Below are 24,078 nucleotides of genomic sequence, written 5' to 3'. Positions count from 1 at the left end.
CAAGAACAGGATTGTTCTCATCCTCACCTGCCACCCCACCACCCTCTGCATTCAACGTATCCTCTGCAATTTCTGCCGCATGCAATATGATCCCACCACCTGACACATCGTCCCCTCTCCTTCCCTTCCTGCCTTCTACAGGGATCACTACCTCAATGATCCCCTTGTCCACTTATCCATTCCTAATAATCAGCCCCTCACTACCTACCCCTGTGACCACTGTCCACACCACCTCCCTCAACACTATTCGGGTCCCCAAACAGTCCTTCGAAGTGAAGCAACACTTCATGTAAATCTGCAGGGGTCATCTACTGCATCCAGTGCTCCTGTTGTGTCCATCTCTACATCAGAGAGACTGGACACAGATTGAGGAATTGTTTCATTTAGCACCTTCACTCTGTCCACTCTAATTGTGGGGATTTCTCTGTGACGTTCATGCCCCACTCCCATTTCAACATGTCAGTCCATGCCCCCCGTACCCCAAAGATTATGTGCTGCAGGGTGTTGGTGACTTGTTAAAGGGCCTACATAGGCTGCAGGCTGCTGGAGATTGTCTCATGGGAACCAGGTATCAGAATCAGGATTCAAGAAGTCTCCTGTAAGGCATCTGGCACTGAAGGCTGAAGGTTTGTTGATTATATCAGAGGTTTGGATCTGGACCTTGGGTTGTCAACAGATAGAACAGGGGTTTGTGCAGCTGCAGAGGGTGCAGAAATACTGGAGATGAATCCATGGACATTTGGAGTCTGTATATGGACTCTCCTTTGCTTCTCTTTCTCTTATTATAATGTACACTGGGCATGCTAAAGGTGACTCTTTGTCTTATGGTAGAATAAAGGAAATTTCTTACAATATTACATTTACTGTTTTATTGCATGACAATAAAAGAATCTTGAATCATACACTGTCCCATTGAGATGCTCCCAAATTGGAGGAGCAACAACTACTTTGGGCATTCTCCAAATTGATGGCATTAACATTGAATTCTCTGGTTTCTGTTAGACACCTCCCCTGTTTCCCTCCTGTTAATGTCATCCAGTTAGAGAGCATCCAGATGGAATATTAAGTATTCCTCCTCCAGTTTACAGCTGGTCTTGGACAGACATGTCAGCTGGGAAGTGATGCATAGAATGGAAATGGTTGGCCACTGGAAGATCCCTGTCATTGATGCAGATGGAGTAAAGGTGCTCAGTGAAACAATCTTCCAATCTGCATCCAGTCACTCCGAATTAGAGGAGACCACACCAGGAGAACTGAATGACTCCCACAGATTCACAAGTGAAGTGTTGCTTCACTTGGAATGACTCCATGGGATCCTGAATGATGGTTAGGTATGAAGTGTGGGCCCAAGTGTAGCACTTATTGTGGCTGCAGGGGAAGGTGCCAGGGAGGTGATTAGTGGGAAGGGATGAGTCATGGAGGGGGTAGTCCCTATGGAAGGTGGAGAGGGGAGGAGGTGAAAATTGGTCTGGTGGTGGGATTATGGTGTAGGTGATGGAAATTGTGGAGGAGGTAGGTGAGGATGAGGGGAATCATGTTTTTGTTGCATCTTAATACGGAGGGGCAAAGATAGATGAGCAGGAAATGGAAGAGATTCTGATAAGGGCTGAGTTGATAGTGTTAAAGGGGGAGCCATGTTTTTTTTTGGAAGATGGAGGGCATCTTGGTTGATCTAGATTGGAAGACCTCATCTTGGGAGCAGTTACAACAGAGATTGAGAAATTGTGAGAAGGGAATAGAATCCTTGCAGGGGATTGCGTGTGAAGAAGTGTAGTCGAGGTAGTTGTGGGAGTTGATGGGCCTGCAAAAGAATGTCTGTAATAGCTTGTCTTCTGAGAGAGAGAGAGAGAGAGAGAGAGAGAGAGAGAGAGAGAGAGAGAGAGATCAAGGAAGTATTGCCAGAGATGACCAAGTGAACATGAGGTCAGGGTGAAAATTAGCAGAAAAGCGAAAATAGTGCCTGTTAAACAATTTAAAGCTTTAGAGCTACTGTTGTTATGTATATCACAAATGTGATAGATGTGACGTAGAACACAGCAAGTTAAGGAAGCACCAGCAAAATATCTAATGGTGTAGAAAGATTCATAGTGATTGACTGTGAGTAGCATTAAAAAAAAATCCCTTAGGAATTGAAGAGGGAATCATTTTATGACTTAAACATGCATTGATATTGATAATGGCATGTTTAATGAGGAGATGATAACCCTTCATGATACATGAACATAGTGCGCAATGACTTTACTGTTTTACGCTAATAGACTTTTAATCTGGTTAGGCATTTAGTGTGAAGAGGCAAAATAAATTCTTAATGTCCCTGTGTTTTCAATATTAAGACATCAATAACTCCTCCCAAGTAGAATTAAGATGGAATTGTAACTACTTGTATCTTCAAATTGCATTGTGAGATGCCAGAATTGGAGTGATTACTGTGTTTGGTCGATATCATCTCCACCACTTAATAGAACCTGTTAACACATCTAATTAAAATTGGCAGAGTTGGCAGACTGATCATCAGTAATTTTCACACTGCTTATTATCATAGGATCTGCTAAAGGTTGTTCAGATTCAGAGTTAACTCTTTGTTAACGTATTCACTAAAATGCCAAGAGCACATTGCTCTCAGAAAATGCAAGAAGTTTATTGGCATATGACAGGTCAATGGGAGGTCAACATCTTGCATGTTGACAGAATTTGCAAATCAGAATGAGGAATTCAAGAACTTGACAGATTCACTGTTCATTTCTAGTCTTAAGAAGTGTTGGCATTAGTTTCCCTGAGGTGGTTTCTCCAAGAGTCTTGTGTCCATGTGAAAATGGCTGAATCTTGCAACAGTGTGCTGGATGCAATTTATGGATCCTCAGGCTGAACTTAGCCAGTGACCAGCCACTCATCACATGCTTATGTTTTAAATATTTTTCAAAATAAACTTTATTTACTATATAAGATAAGAATACATGAAAGCTCTTTTCACATTCATTAAGGCATATATTCACAAGGGGCAACAGTGCAATGTCTTCACACTCGTGATAGATAGGGTACATTCGGTTATATGTTGGAGCATTAACCATTTATAGAACCTTTGCCACTAATGTGCCACATCCTTCCAGGGTTACTCCTCTTTCTGTTGTATGAGTTGCTTCTTCATCCATTTGTGGCCCCTCAATGCCCACTAGTGGAAGGATCCCAGACTTTGGCTCTTTCCCATAAAACTCTGATGTTGGCAATCACAAGCTGATGTTTCACTGTAGCTACAGCCTGAGTGGTTGCAAGGATTCAAATAATGCAGCCTGTCTACACACCGGGCTACTGGAAATATATTATCAAGGTACTTTGAACACAAGAGAACAAGCTGTTTGAAAAAAATATTCGTTGGATAGAGGTGACTCCATTGTACAGTCCTGGTGTAATAGTTTGTATCACAGTGTGATTGAAAATATGTGGAAGGGGGATTTAAAAAGATCACCATTTAAAAAAAAGGGAGTTTAGATTTAAGATATGTGTTAGAATACAAATGACTGAAAAGAAGATAAATGTCAGAAAAAATAAAGCACATCATGGGCTCTACTTCTTCAGAAGTTTGTGGAGGTTTGGTATGACATTGGAAACCCTGGCAAATTTCATCAAATGTACAGTGGAAAATGTGCTGACTGGCTGCAGCATGGATTGGTGTGGAGCACCAATATTCCCAAGCATAAAGCCCTCCAAAAGGTAGTGGACAAGCCTGGGATATCACAGGGGGCAAAGCCCTCCTCATAATCAAGAACACCTACCAGGAATGCTGCTGTCACAGAGCAGCGGCAATCATCAAGGATGCACATCACTCAGTACACACACTGTTCTCATTGCTGCCATCAGGGAAGAAGTATTGGTTCCACAAGACTCACACCATCAGGTTCAGTAACAGCTGCTCCCCCTCCACCATCAGATAAGTTCAATCAGGGACGCATTTCAGGACTCTTACTTTTGCACTCTATTGATTGTTTTTTTTTTCTCACTGTATTGCATAGTCAGTTTGTTTACATTCTTTGTTTACATGTGTACATTAAGTGCAGTTTTTTTTTCTTCCCCTAACAATAAGTGGTAATTCTGCCTGGTCTGCAGGAAAAAGAATCTCAGGTTTGTATGTGATGCCATATATGTACTCTGACAATAAATCTGAAATCTGAAAATAAGACCAGGAGTAAGCCCCATGCCCTTCAAGTCCGCTCCACCATTTAACAAGCTAGTCCCTGACTTTGTGCCATATTACTGCCCTATTACCGTCTCCCTTGATTCCGCTAATGCTTAGAAATCTATTGATCTCTGTTTTGAATGAACATAACATCCGAACAACAGAGCATTCTGAGGTAGTGAATTTCTAAAGGTTCAGCAACCCCTGTGTTTTGAAAATTCTCCACTTATCAGTCCTAGATAGCCTATATCTGATTCTCAAACTATTGTCCCTGGTTAAGGGAAATCTCCTTCCTGCATCTAGCAAACCAAGCCATTTAAAGTGTTTCAATTACATCCCTTCCTAGTCTTCAAAATTCTAAAGGATACAGTTCCAGTCTATTCAACCTCTTCTCTTATGAACATCCTTCACCCTTAATCCTTGCTGGATACTCTTTATGGAACTTTTTCTGTGGCAAGTACATTCTTTCTTAGATAGAAACCAAAACTATTCACAAGACTCCAGGTGCATTCTTACTAAGGCATAAGACAATTGTATAAAATTTCTTTACTTCTGTAATCAAACACTTATATATTAAATAAAGCTAACATATTGCTTACCAGCCTAAGTGCTTACTGCACATGCTTGCATAGAAGGGCTGTCAAATTCTCTCTGAGCATCAGCACTGGCCAATCTCTCACCATGTACACATACCTTGTTTTATTGTTATTTACACCAAAATGGATAGACTCATATTGAAAGACTTGGGAATTGGACCTTGCAAGAGAATCTATCTGAGAATCTATAGGACAAGATTCTTAAACGGGTGAATACATCTACATTATGTGCCCGATATTCATTAATCTAATTCAAAGTGGTGCATTGTGTTCACATCCAAAGATAAGCAGGCTTGTGTTAATTTTCTAAAATTAACCCTACTTGTGACAGATGCAAATTTGATATTTTGCTACATTGATATATGTTTTTGGTCTTGTCCATCCTTAGAAATCTATTGGAAACAAAATGTTAATATCTTTTCAACTGTATTTCAGGTAAGGCTCAATCCAATAACTTCTCTTTTTGGGGTTATTGAACATAACGTAAGGAGTTTTTCTTTCTGTACGTTCACAACAGGTTGTGGCCTTCTCTACATTGTTACCTAGAAAATTCAACTTATTCAAATCGAAAGACTCGGGATGTCCAACAGTATTTCAATGATTCTCTCATATTATGTCCTGTTTAAGTTTGAAAAAAAAGTTAGATATCATGTATTTGATTCAGCAATGAATTTTGAACATACATGGTGACCGCTGATGGCTTATTTTTATTCGATGCAAATGTTTTTAATGTGATTAGATTTTTCAATCTTCCAGATGAGATATAATATAGTCTTAACTTTGTTTTTTTTTATTTAAGTTATGAATCAAATGCTACAAAATATATGTATCCCTCAGGATAAACAGCTCAGACATTTTTTTTTAGTAGAGTAGTTTAGGAGGAGGGGGAACCAAGTTTATACAATATGAAGTTTTATCTTGATTATATATATGTACACACATATGTATTTTCAGTTTCATTTCATAACATAACAAACATTAAAAAAAGATTGAAAAGGAAAGAAATAGTAATATTTTTTTCCACTTAAATCATCATCTGCAATATTTTAGGATACTCACCCAACTTATCTTCATGGTGCCTCATTCCATCATCCTCAACACTCACAATCCCAGCAACATTGGACATATGACATTTCCCTCAATCAAATCATTGATAAATTTAATGAATAGCAGAAGCCCAAGCCATGGTTCATGCCCTACTGCACTTGTCACACACTGCCAACCTGAGCAGAATATATTCCAACTCTACCTTCTGTCCATCAATCAATTTTCAGCCCATATTGGAGAAAACTTGTCTCCAATACAATCTATAAATTCATCGTCAACAACACCATTGTTGGTTATTGAGAATATGGTTGTGTGGTGCTAGAATGAAAATCAATGCCAATCTAACCATTGAGCTAATTGTGGACTTCAGGAAGGGGAAATCAAACAACCATGAACCTGCAGGATGACAGTGGAGAACGTTAATCCCTACAAGTTCCTGGACATCTACATAGTAGAGGTCTTCTCCAGGAGCCAGCATATCAAGAAGGCATTCTAATACCAATGGAGAAACACACACAATGCTGGAGGAACTCTGTATCAGGTAGCATCCATAGAAGGCAAAGGATAGTTGATGTTTCAGGCCCAAGACCTTTATCGGGAAGGCTTTTGGCCTGTCCTGCTGAGTTCCTCCAGCATTTTGTGTGTTTCTCCAGTTTTCCCTCATCTACAGTCTCTCTCGTTTAACACCATAGTTTGAGGTGATGCAGCATGCCATCGAATACACTGAAACGTCTGCAGGTGGTCTGGTTGCATTGTCACCTGCTGTGGAAAATCACGTGCCCAGGAATGCTGAAGTCTGCAGAAAGTTGCAAACCTAGCCAAGATCCTCATGGGCACTGATCCCTCATCCATTAAAATGATCTACGTGAGGTGCATCGTCATTAAGGCAGCCAATATCATAAAAGATCCCCATCACCTTGCTGCTACCTTCAGGCAGAAGGTGGAGAATCCTGAAGTCTGGCACCTACAGGGTTAAAAACTGTTTATTTTTCCCCCAACAACTATCAGGCTTATTAACCATCCTGTATTGACACTACATATAAAATACTCGAGGCCCACGAAAAGATTTGTCTGCATTGTTAATACGTCAATTTTTTTTGGACTAAATGAAATTGTGAATATTTATTTACCTACCCTTTTATATGTTTCATCTCATGGCATATAGTGAAAATTTAATTTGTAGTTAGTGCATTTTTAGTACCTGTGTGTCTGTATCAAGTAAGCATTTCATTACGTCTGAACATTATGTATTCGATAATAATCTATAATTTCTCTTCCCATATCAAAAGTTTATTTTCAAAGGTTCCTTTTATTGTCACGTAATAATACATAAAAAAATAGTAATATACATGATATATTTCAGCTTTTATCTGTCATAAGGAAAACTAAGAATCACCATGAGCATTGCCCAGCACATTTAACAATAAGAGAAAAAGAAGTGAAAGAGTCCGTTCAGGGACACTGACTGTCAATGGATTCACCTCCAGTGTTCCTGTTGCCTCCGCAGCCGCACAGACCCCAGATAAAACCATTGCCCACCTGAGCACCAGTTTCAAACTTCAAATACAACCAGGAAGCTTTTAGCTCCTGAGACCTTTAGGGAGCCTTCCTTTCTCTCAGCACCCTCTCGAATCCAGGATCTGAAATCTGGTTCCGATAAGACAGTTCTTTGTCTGGATATAAGCCACAAGCTGCTAACAGCCTGGTTGGGTCCTTCAGCCACCGAGCCCCTTGCTGATTTGCTGCCATGGTCACCATCCGTAGGGTCATCTCACAGGCTTCTATTTTTCAATGGGTTTGTTCTTCCCGATTCTGGTGTCCGTTGCTCTCAAATTCATGTGCTTGAATCCTGTTAAGCAACCTAATGTAAAAAAACAACTGCTGGAGAAACTCAGCAGGTCAACAGTGTACTTTATACAGCAAAGATAAAGACGCATAACCAATGAGCCCTTCAAGGTATGATTTTCTCCAGCATTGTGTTTTTACTTCAATCTCAGTGTCTGTAGACTTTTGTGTTTTACGCCTAACCAACCTCATGAACAGGATTTTATCTTAACTCAGTGATTCTCAACCTTTTTCTTTCCACTCACATACCACTTTAAGTAATCCCTATGCTGTCGGTGCTCTGTGATTATTAGTAAGGCATTGTTTAAGGTGGTAAGTGAGTGGGAAGGGAAGGTTGAGAACCACTGTTCTAAACCCAATTGTTACTGAAATATTTCTCTTGAGAAAATTGTCATTGGCCCCATTCCTTTGGAGTTGTGGACATAACAAGTTAATTAGGCACAATTAAAACAGTGGGTTTCAAACTTTTTCTTTCTGCCCACATACCACCTTAAGCAATCCCTCACTAATCATAAAGCACCTATGTCATAAGGAATTGTTAATGTGGTATGTGAGTGGAAAGAAAAAGGTTGAGAACCGCTGTCTTAACTTTTATGGAAAACCAAATGCACTATGTCCATTGATCACCACAAATCTATTCTTCTGATCACATCATCAAAGAACTCAATGGATTAGACAACTATCACTTTCCTTTCATAACTCTATGTTGTCTCTGTTTAATTCCAACTTTTCTCAAGATACATTTTACATCACAGCTTCTAGTCTTTTCCCTATCACTGGAGTTAGACAGGGATGTCAGAAATATCTTGTTTTCTTCTGTCACCTTTCTTAAATAAAGCCCAAACAATTCTTGGGAACAATTCCAGAATCTGTTGAACCTTAAATGATAATAAATATTTAAAGAGTTAGTAACCTTTGAATACCTGTATGCCTGAGTGTTATTCAAAACTCCACCTTGGATTACACTCAAAGAGTTGCAATCAATACATATTGGACACTAAGGATTTTGAAGACTGTCATAGGAGAATCAGCCTTGATATTTCTGGAAAGCCAATCAAGCTGAAGGCACTGAATGTTCTAAATTTAAATTTAAATTTCTATGGCTGTTTTTGAAATGAGGGGTATATATCCTTAAGAATTGAATGGATTATGTGATATGGTGTTGATACTCTCTTTGAGTGAAACACTAAAAGTCTGAAGATGCTGTGATTGCAGTGAAATCACAACAAAACGCTACAGGAACTCAGATGGAATTTTGGGGCTCAGAATGGTGCTGAGGGAGGAGGTGTGGGTGCAAGTAGAGGATCTCCTGCAATTACAAGGATGTAGAGCGTGTTGAAGGAACCAAAGACTTGTTGATCCAAACCAAGGCTTTTATTAACTAAAAAACTGGAGCACATCACAAGTAGGTCAACCAGTCCAGAATGACCTGGTCTGGCTAGGAACAATCCTTTAAGACCTGCCAGTAGGTGTGACTACACTCTCAGCCAATCATAGTCATCCTACACTACAATCTGTACATATACACATTGGTGATAGAATCTGTTCTATCACAAGGGGTAGGTCCCAAGTTGACAATTGGTGAGGAGGGAGGAGTGGACGGACAAGGGTGTCATGGAGTGAGTGATCCATGTGGAAAATGGAGAGGGGAGGCAAGGACCATATTTGTCTAGTGATGGGATCACATAGTAGGTGGTGGAAATGGCACAGGCAGATGTGTTGGGTGCAGAGCCTGAAGGGGTGGTAGGTGAGGATGAGGAATCCCATCCTTGTTGCACGTCAGGGCGGAGGGGGACACAGCAGATAAATGGAGGATATATGTGTGAGTGCTGAGTTGATGGTGGTAGAGAGAAAGCCTTTTGAAGAAGGAGGACATCTCTGATAATCTGGCATGGAAGTCCTTGTCCAAGGTGCAAATGTGACAGAGAGAGAGAGGAAATGAGAGAATGGAATGGAATCTTTACAGGACAGAATGGGAAGAGCTGTAGTCAAGGTGCAGTGAACTGAGATTCACTGGTAAGGTGCTGTGCAGATGGCTGGCTCCTCCCCATCTACCCACTTATAAACCACATTTCCCGCCTAAACCCTGATCACTACTGAAGATTACTGTGAGACCCTACCCTTTGTTATAAGCTAATAAAAGTGTGTTCTCCCTCCAGTTGTGAGAGTGTAGCCGACCGCTACAAAGAAACACACACACACAATGTGGCAGGTTAAGTTCACTTCTTTATTAGGGCTGGAAAAGCTGTTTTTATACTGTTCAAGTTCCCGTCATTTTTCCTTGATTGACTGAGTCATCCATATGATTAACAATAGAGGGCGGGAGCATCCATGCATATGAATGCACTTTTTCCCCAGCCTGTTTCTGCTGAATTAGCTGGGCAGCTTGACCAACACCATTTTAGGGCTGTTGGTCTGATGCTGACCCAGCTTCTACCCCCGCCAGTTCGTTGCCCTGGGAGTCGCTTTAGTGATCTTTGTCCGCGTCTGCTGCCGCGCAATGTGCTGGCCCAATCTCCGCAATTGCGGGCCACCTCAAGAGCTTTTATTTGCGCTACAATTTTATTAGCTTATTAACTAGAAGATGGAAGCACTGCTCAAGCTGAGCATGCTCCTGATTGACCCTCTGTCCTCAGATGCTGCCGAGGAGTTTGCTTTCAGGTTGAATTGTTTCCAGGCCAACCTGAAAGTGACCAAGGACGTGTTCAACATGGATGAACCCATGAGGTCAGCCATCATTTTCAGGGTACGGACTAAAGGGTATGCAGTCATTCAGGACTGTGCAAGCTACAATGTGGCCATTGAGGCTCTGAAAGCTCAGTAACTGAAATCACAAAACGAGGTCCAAATGAGGCATTGACTCACTCTATGCCGACAGTGGCCAGGAGAGACCATCGATGACTATCTGCTTGACCTGTAGGCTCTTGACATGAAGTGTGGCTACCGGCCACATTCATGAGGAAGAGCAGATCCGGGACATCCTAGTTGCAGGGGTCCGCTTGAGATATGTGAGGCAGTGACTCCTTGAGTCGTGTGAGGAAGACTTGGCCATCCACGTTTAACTGGCCAAGTCCCTTAAACAAGCCCAGCTCGAGACCAATGACCTCGAGGCCAATGACAGTTAACCCTTCACAGGACCTGCAACTCCTGCCGCCCCAGCCCTAACAGCAGCTGCTTCCCATGATACGGAGCCAGCATCCTCGCTCTCGATGCCCAGCTAAGGACTCTGCCTGCTCCAGCTGCAGTAAGAGGGGACACTGGCCAAGCGTCTTCCATGTGAAAGGGAATCCTGGGAAATCTACAGCCTGCATAGCTCCTGACTCCAACTTCAGCCCTAAGCTATCTCCCTCATCCAACAACTCACCAGATCCTGCCTGCTGCACTACTCGCTGACGGAGGCTGGTGGTTTGAAAATGGTGTGAAAAGCCATGGCAGCCATCTTGCCATGATTCATAATTAGCGCCATTGTCATCAGAGGAGGATGAAGGGTGGCCATCTTGCAAGACTACAATGTCAATGCCATCTTGCCTGCTGGCACATCAGGAAGAAGGGGACTACTCAAACAAGGAGGACTACGGAGTCTCCAGGGTCCTAGCATTGATGGTTCTGGACCAAGACAGATCACATCAACTCAGCAACTCTATAGTGACTGTCAAGGTAAATGGACAAATTGATACTGGCTTTACTGAAAGTTTCATAGACTCTGAGACTGTTCAGGCATATAAACTTTAAAGGTATCCTTCTAATTACCGTATATTTCTAGCATCTCATTTGCACTCTACGTGTATCCAAGAACATTGTACTGTACATTTGTCCTTCGAAGGGGGGGGTGGATTTTGTAAATTTTCATTGTATATACTTGATGATTTGTGTGCTCTGGTACTGTTGGGTCTTGACTTCTTGCGTCACCTTGAAAGCATGACCTTGGAGTATTCAGGTCCCCTCCCTCTGATATTGGTTCGGAATGGAGGGCTATTGAAATCAGAACCCACATGAAGCCTTTCCACACTTAACATTGACCTCCCCACCCCTCTTCCCAAATCAGTCTCTGGTTTGAAGGTGGGTCAGTGCTGGTGATTGGAAATTCATAAAATCAGAGACTCAGTGTCTGCCTGAGGAGAAAATCGTTGAACCTGCATTAGCCCATAGAGAGCAAAGGTGATGGTAGTAAAAGGGGAAAATAAGTCCAGGCTAGTAATTGACTATAGCTAAACAATTAATCATTTCACACTCCTGGACGCATACCACCCCCCCTCTCAAATTTCGGACATGGTGAATAATATTGCGTAGTATTGGGCTGCCTATCACCAGCTGCCAATCTATTCTGAGGACTGTCCCTATACCACTTTTGAGGCAAATGGCCATCTCTATCAATTCCAGGGGGTTCCTTTTGGTATTACCCATAGGGCAGGTGGACAAGATGGTGGCCACCTTCCCTTACCTCAACAATGTCACCATCTGTGGTCATACCTTGGAGGATCGTAACGTCAACCTCCAGAGTTTTCTCCCTGCAGCAAAACCCTGAACCTCACTTATAACCCCAACAAGTGTGTGTTCAGGACTAAACGACTGGCTATCCTTGGCTACATAGCAGAGAATGGTATTATAGGCTCCAACCCTGATAAGATGCGCCCCCTGATAGAGCTCCCTATTTCAAGGACCATGAAAGCCTTGAGGAGATTCCTGGGGCTTTTCTCATATTACACCCAGTGGGTTCCTCAATATGCCGCTAAGGTTTTCCCCCTCTTAAAATCCACTACTTATCCGCTCTTGGCTGAAGCCAAAGCGGCTTTTACCTGTCCAAAGCCACGTTGCAAAAGCCACCATGCACACAGTGGCCGTGAATGTACCTTTCCAAGTAGAAAGTGATGTTTCAGACATGGCTCTGGCTTCTACCCTTAACCAGGCAGGCAGGCTGGTGGCATTTTTCTCCCAGACACTGCAAGGCCATGAGCTCTGGAATCCCTCTGTGGAGAAAGATGCTCAAGCCAATGTAGAGGCCATCAGGCATTGGAGGCATTATCTGGCTGGTAGGAATTTTATGCTTCTCACTGACCAGCGCTCTGTCGCATTTATGTTTAATAACGTCAAGAGGGGAAAAACTAAAAATGGCAAAATTTCTAGGTGGAGGATCGAACTCTCCATCTGCAATTATGACATTGCCTATTGGCCAGGAACCCTTAATGATCCTCCAGATGCCTTACTGATGCCTCAGTACACACCTGCCAATTGTGGTCTCTACATAATGAGCTCTGCCATCCAGGGGTTACCCTGTCAAGGCGTGCAATTTGCCCTATTCAATGGAAAATATCAGGGAAATGGCCAGATCCTGCCATGTCTGTGTCCTGCAAAGGCGCACCTGATAAAGTCATCCCAGCCCTTCGAATGGCTCAGTGTCAATTTTAAAGGACCTCTCCCCTCCACAAATGGGAACACTTTCCTCCTCTCCATCACTGATGTGTATCCCGCTTCCCTTTCACCATCCCATGTTCAGACACCTCCATCTCTTCGGTAATTTAGGCCCAAGATTCTTCTATTTTCGCCCTGATGGGGTATCCACTTATATCCATAGTGACCGAAGCTCATCATTTATAAGCAAGGAGCTACGTCAGTACCTGCTGGCAAGGGGCATTGCATCCAGTAGGACTACTAGCTACAACCCTCGGAGGACCGGACAGGTTGAAAAAGAAAATGTCACAGTCTGGAAAGACATCAAATTGGCCCTCAAGCCAAGAGGCCTTCCAGACTCATGTTGGCAGGATGTTCTACCTATGGCACTCCACTCCATTCAATCACTACTCTGTACAGCGACCAATGCGAATCCTCACGAGCTTTTATTCAATTTTGAACTGAGATTGGCATTGGGAACCACACTCCAACCTGGGTCACCACACGGGGTCTGGTCCTTCTAAGAAAGCACACAAGGAGAAGCAAAGTCGACACCCTGGTGGAGAGGGTGAGACTACTCCATGCCAACCCCACTTACTACCTGGAGTACCCAGATGGCAGGGAAGACATTGCATCTATCAGGGATCTGGCACCAACCGGAATAGAGAATCCATTCTCTCAGGTAACCCACACGTTCCAGAACACTTTTTCACCATCTCTTGCCATCCCCAATCAGGGCCTCAGGAGATTCGGTTCAGGAGGAAGAGTCAACCCCCTTGGCTGTAGAACTGGAGAACCTGTACCTCCCCTAGCAGGGGAACCAGGAGACCCAGGAAACCTAAGGCCCACCAGTGCTGAGATGATCCTCCAGGATTGGCAGATCCCCAGATCGTCTAAATTTGTAAATAATTGTATATATTTTGATTTTTTTTTTGCAGAGTCTGTGTTCTCTGTCTTCAGTGTTTGGAATTCTCCAAAGAGTAGTGAATGTTTGGAATTCTCTAACTAGGGAAGCGGTTGAGGCTGCCTCATTAAACATATTTAAAATTCGGTTAGATAAATTTTTACATGATAGAGGAATTAGGGGATATGGGGAGAAGGCAGGTAGGTGGAGTTAGGTCATAAATTAGATCAGCCATGATCGCATTGAATGGCGAAGCAGGCTCGATGGGCCATTTTTGGCCTACTCCTGTTCCTACTTCCTATGTTCCTATGTTCCTATCCACACTAATTCTGTAGGAAGAGGTGAATGCAGTGAACTGTGATTCACTGATAGTAGGTTGTGCAGATGGCTGGCTCCTCCCCCAGGGTCCACCCCCCATCTATCCACATATAACCCAGGTTTCCAACCTAAACCCTAATTCCTATCAAAGACTAACTACTGTGAGACCCTACCCTTTGTAATAAGCTAATAAAAGCATGTGTTCTCCCTCCAGTAGTGAGAGCTTTTATTCGCATTACATGCCGTAGCTATGGGAGTTGGTGGGTTTGCAGAAGATGTCTGCTGAGAGTTTGTTTCCTGAGATGGAGTCAGAGAGATTGAGGGAGAGTGCTGCTAGAGATAGATCAAGTGAATTTGAGTCATTGATGTAGCAGGGAAAGAGTTAAGGGACCCTGCTTGTGGAGGCTTGAGACATGCATTGTTTCACATAGCCAAGAAAAGCTGAGGCCCATGTGGGTACCCATTGAAACACTCTTTAACAACCCATTATTGTTTGTTAAATGTTCATAGCATTCTTTAAAGCTTAATTGGTAGCTCTGTCTCAATTATTTCTCTTGGTGTAAAGACACAGCATTAATGATGAATCTGGGTTGGAGGGTAAAGAGATGCAGGACAGTAGTCAAGTGTGGTTAATATGAGATTCTCCAGCTAGGACTGTGATTGCAGCTGGTAGTGGGCATTAAAGCTATGTTGGCTAGCTCACAAATAAGATGCAATCTCATCCGTACAAGAGTGTTGCTGGTGGAAGGACAAAAGGCCTCTGACACCTTGCCATTATCACTGACACTGCAAACTACAATGAGACTTTGCATAAGAACATTGTAAAATGCTCAGAATCATTTTAACTTAGAACCTTCAGAAACTTTGGAAAGTTGCAAGCTTAGGACATGTTATCAGGTCCAGACGAAACAATTAGTGAATACGTACACAGAAATTTTAGATCAGTGCTGTGGGAGTAGCTTTGTGCAAGCTGTCAGGTAAAAGTGCACATGTGTATTGCTTTGACACATTGGACTTAACATTACAGGGAAAATGAAGTATAAGCACTCACATTCAGATGACATGAATGTGAAGCAATTTCAGTCAGTGTATAATTCTAAGGTGCAAGAGGGGAAGTTGTCCACAGAAAGTTTAAAGACAGTATGATCATCTTTTTTTCACAGCTGTTGGCCCATGACCCCGGTCTGCCCAATTACACCCAATTGGCCTACAATCCCCATATGTTTTGATTGATGGGAGGAAACCAAAGCACTGGGAGGAAACTCACACAGAAATGGGAGAACGCACAAACACCTGACAGACACCACCAGGTTACTGGCATTGTAACAATGTTGTGCTCTCCGCTATGCTAACTGTGTCGGCTCCAAGTTTAAGTTATTTGACTTCAACAGAGTGAAGTGGGCATAACTGAAAACCGACACATCATATGGCATAACACGGTAGGGAAGGGGCTGGGGAAAGCATGCAAAACTCGGAAATGCAAAATGCAGGAGATTTTGTCGTTGATGTTATGGAAACCACCTGGACTCAAGGAGCTCCACTGTTTCATGGGTTGCACAGTTAATGAAGTGGTTAGTGCAATGCTATTACACTGTCAGTGATCCAGGTTCAAATCTGGTGCTGTCTGTATGGAGTTTTTACCCATGTCTGTGTGGGTTTCCTCCGGGTGCTCCAGTTTCCTCCCATGTATTGTAGATTAATTTGGGTGTAATTGGGCCGCTCAGGTTTAAGTGACCAGAATCAGTTTCTACTGTGTCGTAAATTATTTTTTTAAATTGAAATGTCAAATTTAAAAATTAATATTCACAATGCTTTTGCAATCCACTGAATAAAGGCCGGAATGTTGCAGATTTGGGTTGGATGCATGAAGAAAGGACTGCTTTGCACTATGGATGTTGTTAAAATGTTGTAAAATCCCTTGTGAGATCAGACAGTGAGATCATACAGAAAAGGATGATGTACATACTCTATACACTGAAATTCTCACTTTCCGTACACAACCAAGTACTTCTGCAAGAAAATCAATGGCATAAGATTACCTAAATGAATAGATAATAAATATAAAAGATAGATAGATAATAAACATGGACAGTAATAGTCTGTGCAAGAAAATAATGTTCAGTGAATGAAGTACTTGTGGTACAATAGAGCAGACAAGTTTTTTGTGATCCCAGAGTAGTTTATGGTTTGGGTAACACAAGGATGTTCAACAGCTGTAGGAAATCCATGTTTTTCACCCTGGAAATCCTGGACTTCAGGCATCTGTACCTTCTTTCTAAAGGCAGTAATAAGGTGTGACCCGGATGTGGAGGGTCCTTTATGATGTTTGCTGCCTTCTTGAGGCAGCTCTTCAAGTGGAATCAGAGTCATTGAAATGTATAATCACACAGCATGGAAAAAGACTCTTTAGCCCAACCTGCTCATGTTAATCAAAATTGCCTACCCACGCTAGACTCAACTATCTACACCTGGCTTGGCAATATTTCTCTAAACCTACAGTATACAAGGTGATTGGGGGTGTGTTAAGACAAGTTGACTGGGTGTGTTAAGACAACCTCCAGAATTTCCACTTCAAATGTAGGTTTTGTGCTACACTCACTGTTTAAAACTACCCCAAGTCTGGCACTTACTGCTGACAGATGAATAGCACTTTACCAACCATCCCACACACCAGTGGAGTGTGGAATCAGACATTTTGGCCCCTGCAGTTTGGCACTGGATATTTTGGCATTCGCATTTTGGTGACAGACATTTTGGAGCTGGACATTTTGGTGAAAAAGTGACTTTTGTAGACATTCAAACATTTTGGTTTCCACAGTTTGGTGCTGGCTGGCAACCCTGCATTGCTGAACACCAGCATTTCAGAATGTCTCTACTCCCAGGAAACTGCTCCCCTGCTGGCAATGGTAGTGGAAGATCTAATGGTAGTTGTCATTAATAAGATATTACAGGACATTAATTATGTGTATGTGTATGCAAGTTCCATGTTAATAATGCCTCTGTGTTCTATCACTTGTATTGACTGTTCTGTTTGGTTAATGGTGGGTTTTATTCTTGATTGTTTTATCACAATTTCTTGTCAAAAGCCGTGTGAGGAATCTCTTTTCTCTTTGGCTTGGCTTCACGGACGAAGATTTATGGAGGGGTAATATCCACGTCAGCTGCAGGCTCGTTTGTGGCTGACAAGTCCGATGTGGGACAGGCAGACACGGTTGCAGCGGTTGCAAGGGAAAATTGGTTGGTTGGGGTTGGGTGTTGGGTTTTTCCTCCTTTGTCTTTTGTCAGTGAGGTGGGCTCTGCGGTCTTCTTCAAAGGAGGTTGCTGCCCGCTGAACTGTGAGGCGCCAAGATGCACGGTTTGAGGTGATATCAGCTCACTGGCGGTGGTCAATGTGGCAGGCACCAAGAGATTTCTTTAAGCAGTCCTTGTACCTCTTCTTTGGTGCACCTCTGTCTCGGTGGCCAATGGAGAGCTCGCCATATAACACGATCTTGGGAAGGCGATGGTCTTCCATTCTGGACACGTGACCTACCCAGTGCAGTTGGATCTTCAGCAGCGTGGATTCGATGCTGTCGGCCTCTGCCATCTCGAGTACTTCGATGTTGGAGATGAAGTCGCTCCAATGAATGTTGAGGATGGAGCGGAGACAACGCTGGTGGAAGGGTTCTAGGAGCCATAGGTGATGCCGGTAGCGACCCATGATTCGGAGCCGAACAGGAGTGTGGGTATGACAACGGCTCTGTATACGCTAATCTTTGTGAGGTTTTTCAGTTGGTTGTTTTTCCAGACTCTTTTGTGTAGTCTCCCAAAGGCGTTATTTGTCTCGGCGGGTCTGTTGTCTATCTCGTTGTCGATCCTTGCATCTGATGACTGCAGAGAGAAAGCAGCAACAGTGTTTGGAACCACAGTTATTGTAATGAGTTGCACCAGATGTACAGAACAAAGAATATATTTTACGATAACTTAATTGTTTTGAGTGTGTTTAATTGAATTTAATAATTGTAAATTAAATTAAATATATATTTCATTATATGTACAATAAATTTAATATCATTATAATTTACTAAAAGCCCTTGATTGTTCCCTGACAGTTTTAAAAAAATGTAATTATATCGCTGTAAGCCTTGCTTAACTGGGGAGTGGTTTCCAGGGGAGAGGCAGTTTCTGAAAAGCTGGGGTGGGTGGGGAGGGTTCAGGCAGTGATGCCACACCAATGTTTCAGACAATGTGGTGGAATGGAGTCAGCCAGCAGGCAGTGGGGGCGGCAAGCCAAAATGTCCAGCATCAAACTGTGAATGCCAAAATGTCTGGCACCAAAATGTGAGCGCCAAAGTATCCTGGGCTCATGGAGTGATGCTGTTAAATAATTATGAAGCAACACAGTCTTGGTCACTCAAAATGTGACCATTTCGTTTCAAGTAATGTAGAACATAGCTAATTACTTACCATAACATGCATCAAAAGTTCCTAGTTGGTGTGACATAAACCATGCTGATGTCATTTAGGCATTGGTTCTTTTACAGGAACAAACATGTATAATTTTACCATTTACTTGAAAGTGATTTATTGATTTAGATATGTATAATATTATACTGCAATATATTAGAAATATTGCTGTATTTTTAATTTATTACTATTAATGCAGCTTCCCAAATGCAAGGTTAAGTAGAAAAATATTTAGTGGTAGGACTGTAGGAGGTATGCAAGCATCTTATGCTGTTCTTCATCACCATGGGGGCATGCTAAACCACAGAAAATTAATGCTTGGATTATGGTATATACTTAGTGTATGAGACTGGTTTTGGGGTAATATTTTTAAGATTAAAATTCCAGCTTATATGCAGACATATACTGTATGTATTTGTCTCACTGTTCCTTAGAAGTTGCATTAATACATGCCTCAACTACCTCATCTGGCAGCTTATTCCTTACACCCACAACCCTCCGTGTGAAAAAAAAGTTACCCTCAGGTTCCTATTAAATCTCTTACCCCAAACCTTAAACCTATGGTTCTCAATGCCCATAATGTGGGCAAAATACTCTGTGTGTTTCCTCAATCTATTTCTCTCATGCTTTTGTACACCTCCATGGATGAAAGGTTGGTGCTAGTGATAGATCTTCTTTCTTCTTTGGCTTGGCTTCGCGGACGAAGATTTATGGAGGGGGTAAATGTCCACGTCAGCTGCAGACTCGTTTGTGGCTTGCAAGTCTGATGCGGGACAGGCAGACACGGTTGCAGCGGTTGCAGGGGAAAATTGGTTGGTTGGTGTTGGGCGTTGGGTATTTCCTCCTTTGCCTTTTGTCAGTGAGGTGGGCTCTGCGGTCTTCTTCAAAGGAGGTTGCTGCCCGCCAAACTGTGAGGCGCCAAGATGCACGGTTTGAGGCGATATCAGCCCACTGGCGGTGGTCAATGTGGCAGGCACCAAGAGATTTCTTTAAGCAGTCCTTGTACCTCTTCTTTGGTGCACCTCTGTCTCGGTGGCCAATGGAGAGCTCGCTATATAACACGATCTTGGGAAGGCGATGGTCCTCCATTCTGGAGACGTGACCCACCCAGCGCAGCTGGATCTTCAGCAGCATGGACTCGATGCTGTCGACCTCTGCCATCTCGAGTACTTCGACGTTAGGGATGAAACCGCTCCAATGAATGTTGAGGATGGAGCGGAGACAACGCTGGTGGAAGCGTTCTAGGAGCCGTAGGTGATGCCGGTAGAGGACCCATGATTCGGAGCCGAACAGGAGTGTGGGTATGACAACGGCTCTGTATACGCTTATCTTTGTGAGGTTTTTCAGTTGGTTGATTTTCCAGACTCTTTTGTGTAGTCTTCCAAAGGCGCTATTTGCCTTGACGAGTCTGTTGTCTATCTCATTGTCGATCCTTGCATCTGATGAAATGGTGCAGCCGAGATAGGTAAACTGGTTGACCGTTTTGAGTTTTGTGTGCCTGATGGAGATGTGGGGGGGCTGGTCGTCATGGTGGGGAGCTGGCTGATGGAGGACCTCAGTTTTCTTCAGGCTGACTTCCAGGCCAAACATTTTGGCAGTTTCCGCAAAACAGGACGTCAAGTGCTGAAGAGCTGGCTCTGAATGGGCAACTAAAGTGGCATCGTCTGCAAAGAGTAGTTCACGGACAAGTTTCTCTTGTGTCTTGGTGTGAGCTTGCAGGCGCCTCAGATTGAAGAGACTGCCATCCGTGTGGTACCGGATGTAAACAGCGTCTTCATTGTTGAGGTCTTTCATGTGACCTAGTGATAGATATGACTATGTTAACTACTTTCTGCCATCTTTTACTTTCCTGGACATTTAATTACCAAACCAGGCTGTGATTGAACCAGCAAATATACTTACCACAGTGTACCTATCAAAGTTAGATGGAATGTGTTTCAGGAAGTGTAACATGAACAAATTATTTTGTCTCTCTGCTTTTCAACAATTGTAGCAGTTCATCAGGTGGATCCTTCATTGACTTTTGCAGATGGGAACCAGCCTGACAATAAAAACAGAATTGAGAGCAGATGGCAGTGGTTCATCAAGCATTGCCAGAATGGATTGTCTCTCACTGGGAGGTGCTCCATAAAAAAGGAAAGAATGAAATATGTCACAGTCATCAAATGATAGAGGAAGAGAGAATGTTTGTGTAGAGTGTGAAGAGACAAGCACTGACCTGTTGGGGAAAGTGGTCCGTTTCTGTGCAGTAAATGACTGTGATGATCCCTCACTATGAGATTATGTTCTTGGTTGTCAAGTGTGGGTGTTTAAGGCAGGACTAGCAGTTTGGCAGCTTCTTCCAGTAAAGGCTTGGAATGACTCATTTTGGAAGTTCATGGGAAATGCACATTTCGAGGTGAGACAAACTATTTACACAGCATTTTATTAAATGCCACCTGCTACCAGTTCTAGTCCATAAAAGTGTCTATAGTTATCAAAAGCAAATGTTTCTTGTTCACAGATTCTCCTGAGCTATAGTTCAAATGATTGCAGAATCAGAAAATTGGAACGATAAGTTTGTGCTATAGTGTTCCTCTGAATGTTTCTTTTAAATTATATTGTATTAAATTTTAAAGAAAATGAATGTACAGTACAACTCCAATTATCCGAAATTGGATTCTCCAAAATCCTCAATCATCTGAATTTTAAAAAAAAATTGTTAAATGAGGATATCCCAAAAAAAATCAGAAATACTCAAAGTATTGGTGAAGTCAAATTTGGAATACTGTGTGCAGTTCTGGTCCCCAAATTATAGGAAGGATATCAATAAGGTAGAGAGGGTGCAAAGAAGATTTAGTAAAATGTTGCCTGGATTGTAGTATCTAGGATACAAAGAAAGATTGAGTAGATTGGGTCTTTATTCATTGGAGCATAGAAGGTAGAGGGGGGATTTGATAGAGGTATTTAAAATCATGAGGGGGGATAGACAGGGTAGATGTGAATAGGCACTTCCCCTTGCGGGTAGGTCAAAATGAGGGGTCATAAGTTAAGGGTTACGGGGCAAAAGTTTAGAAGTAACATGAGAGGAAACTTCTTCACTCAGAGAATGGTGGTTGAATGGAATGACCTTCCGGAAGAGGTGGTTGCAGCAGGGTCAATCTTGTCATTTAATAGAAGGTTGGATAAGTGCATGGATGTGAAGGGATTGGAGGGTTATGGACAGGAAGCAAGTAGGTGGGACTAGAGGAGATCATTTAAATCGGTGCGGACTAGAGGGGCCGAGATGGCCTTTTTCAATACTATAATCGTTATATGGTTTTATATGCTATATTTGTACAATTTCTTTTTTAGCTGAACTGACAGCAGACCTCGGGCTCCCAGCTGATGCAGGGAGCAGGGACCTTGGGCGCGTGGTAGGAGCGGGGCCTTGGTGGGGAGGTGTCGGTAATCTCCGGTGGCCAGCATTTTTCTGTTGAGAATTAAACAGTATTTTAATGCTTTAAAAGCCTTCCCTTGTTGTTTGTTGTTGTATAAACACTGTTACAAGTGATTTTCTGATGTTACTGGGCTGTTATTTTTAAGATGCCAGTTCTCTGAAAAAAAAATATTATTCGAAATAGGCCCAATCCTGACCATTTTGGATAATCAGAGTGTACTGTATATACAAATATATATAAATGTACAAAACAATCTTTAAAATGAACATTAAACCTAGATATAACCCCTGTGTACTTCTAAGAGAAAGGAAAATAAATAGTGTGCAGAGGGGGAGATGGAGAAAAAGGAAAAGGGAAAAGAGCTGGTATCGACATTTAATGCAATCAAAAGAAATAAAAATAAATAAAATATTAAATTACTAATAAGGCATGAATATTAAATATTTAAAAATTTAATAAATAGACTAAACTATTTGGGCATTTAAATAATTCATATAAGGCTGCCAAATATCTATCAGCATGTTATATTCATTTCTAAGATTATAAGTAATTTTCTCCAAGGGTATACAACTTTGCATTTCCATATTTCAATGATCAATGAACACATCTTTAAATTTTACTGATGAGATTTCAGCCTGAAACACTGACTGCTTATTTCCTTTCGTGGATGCTGCTTGACCCATTGAGTTCCCCCAGCGATTTGTGTGTTGTTCTCTCTTAACTCCTGTTTTTCAATTCCACAGTCAGAGAGCATAATTTGTCCACACAACCAAAATGTCCTTCTAATATTAGTTCCTGTGCTTGGATCATATCACTCTAAACTTGTCCCATCCATGTATCTGTCTGTTTTTTTTCTAAAACCTTGCAGTTATACATGTTTCAACCACTTCCTTCAACAGCGTGTTCCATAAGCCCCTTTTCCACTGAAACCTTGTCCCAGAAATTAACGGGGAATTGACCAGTTAAGGGTCAAGTGGAAAAGGAAAACAATTTGCATGTAGGCGCCAAATGACATCAAATCATGCCGGGGATTGATGGCCTCTACCCCTATTCATATCCTTGGCATCAGTTGATGCTGGGGTGCTGATTAAACCAGTGGAAAAAGGACAACTTCTATTTGAAGGTAGACTCTCTGATCCCCAGGGATGAGTTGTGTTCAGTGGAAAAGCAGTCAGTGTCCCAGTTAATGGTGGCCCAGTGGAAACAGCACAAATGACTTTCTATCCTAGGATGAAGTACAGCCAATTGATTGGGATGCCAGTGGGAAAAGGGCTATAGACTCACCACCCTCTGTTTAAAAACGTTAACTCATCAGGTTCCCATTGAATATCTCCCCAAATACCAAAAACCTATGTCCTATTCTTTTCAGTTTCCCATGCCTAGGCAAGATTATGCACTCATCATTCATCCCTTGATTTTGAATAGAGAAAAATCTAAGGTATTGGGAATTCAAGCAATCAGCAATCTAATCAACTGGCAAAAAATAAGGCCCAAGGAAGGAAGTAAGTAAATAAATAAATAGAAATTAAAATTTTAAGAATAAATAATGTGAATAAAAGTTTAAAGTAGCAGAAGTAAATTTTCTCTGAAGCAATGCACAACCCCTTATTGAATACAAGAGCAAACACTAATCATGTCCTGCCCATAGCAGCTATTTGAATAAAGCGACAATGCCCAGGAAGTAGAGCTGGCAGATTCCGTTCACTGCTGGAGCCACTCTCCCAAAGTGTCTTCGTATCCCTGCTTAGTAAGAGTCTTCATCTTTATTAGTATTAGGCATATTAGTAAGGCTTTATCCATAAACTTTGGAGACGGGGTCTTAATTACAATGGTGGCAAGGTTATTGTATCAGCGAGACTGTGAGAGCAACATTACTGTTACAGGGCTCACAAATGTGGTTCCAATTTAAATTTAAATTTTGTAAGTTACAGGAATGAATGACCT

The sequence above is a fragment of the Narcine bancroftii genome, chromosome 1 (assembly GCF_036971445.1).
Source record: "Narcine bancroftii isolate sNarBan1 chromosome 1, sNarBan1.hap1, whole genome shotgun sequence".
Lineage (NCBI taxonomy): Eukaryota > Metazoa > Chordata > Chondrichthyes > Torpediniformes > Narcinidae > Narcine > Narcine bancroftii.
Note: the sequence above shows the minus strand (reverse complement) of the source record.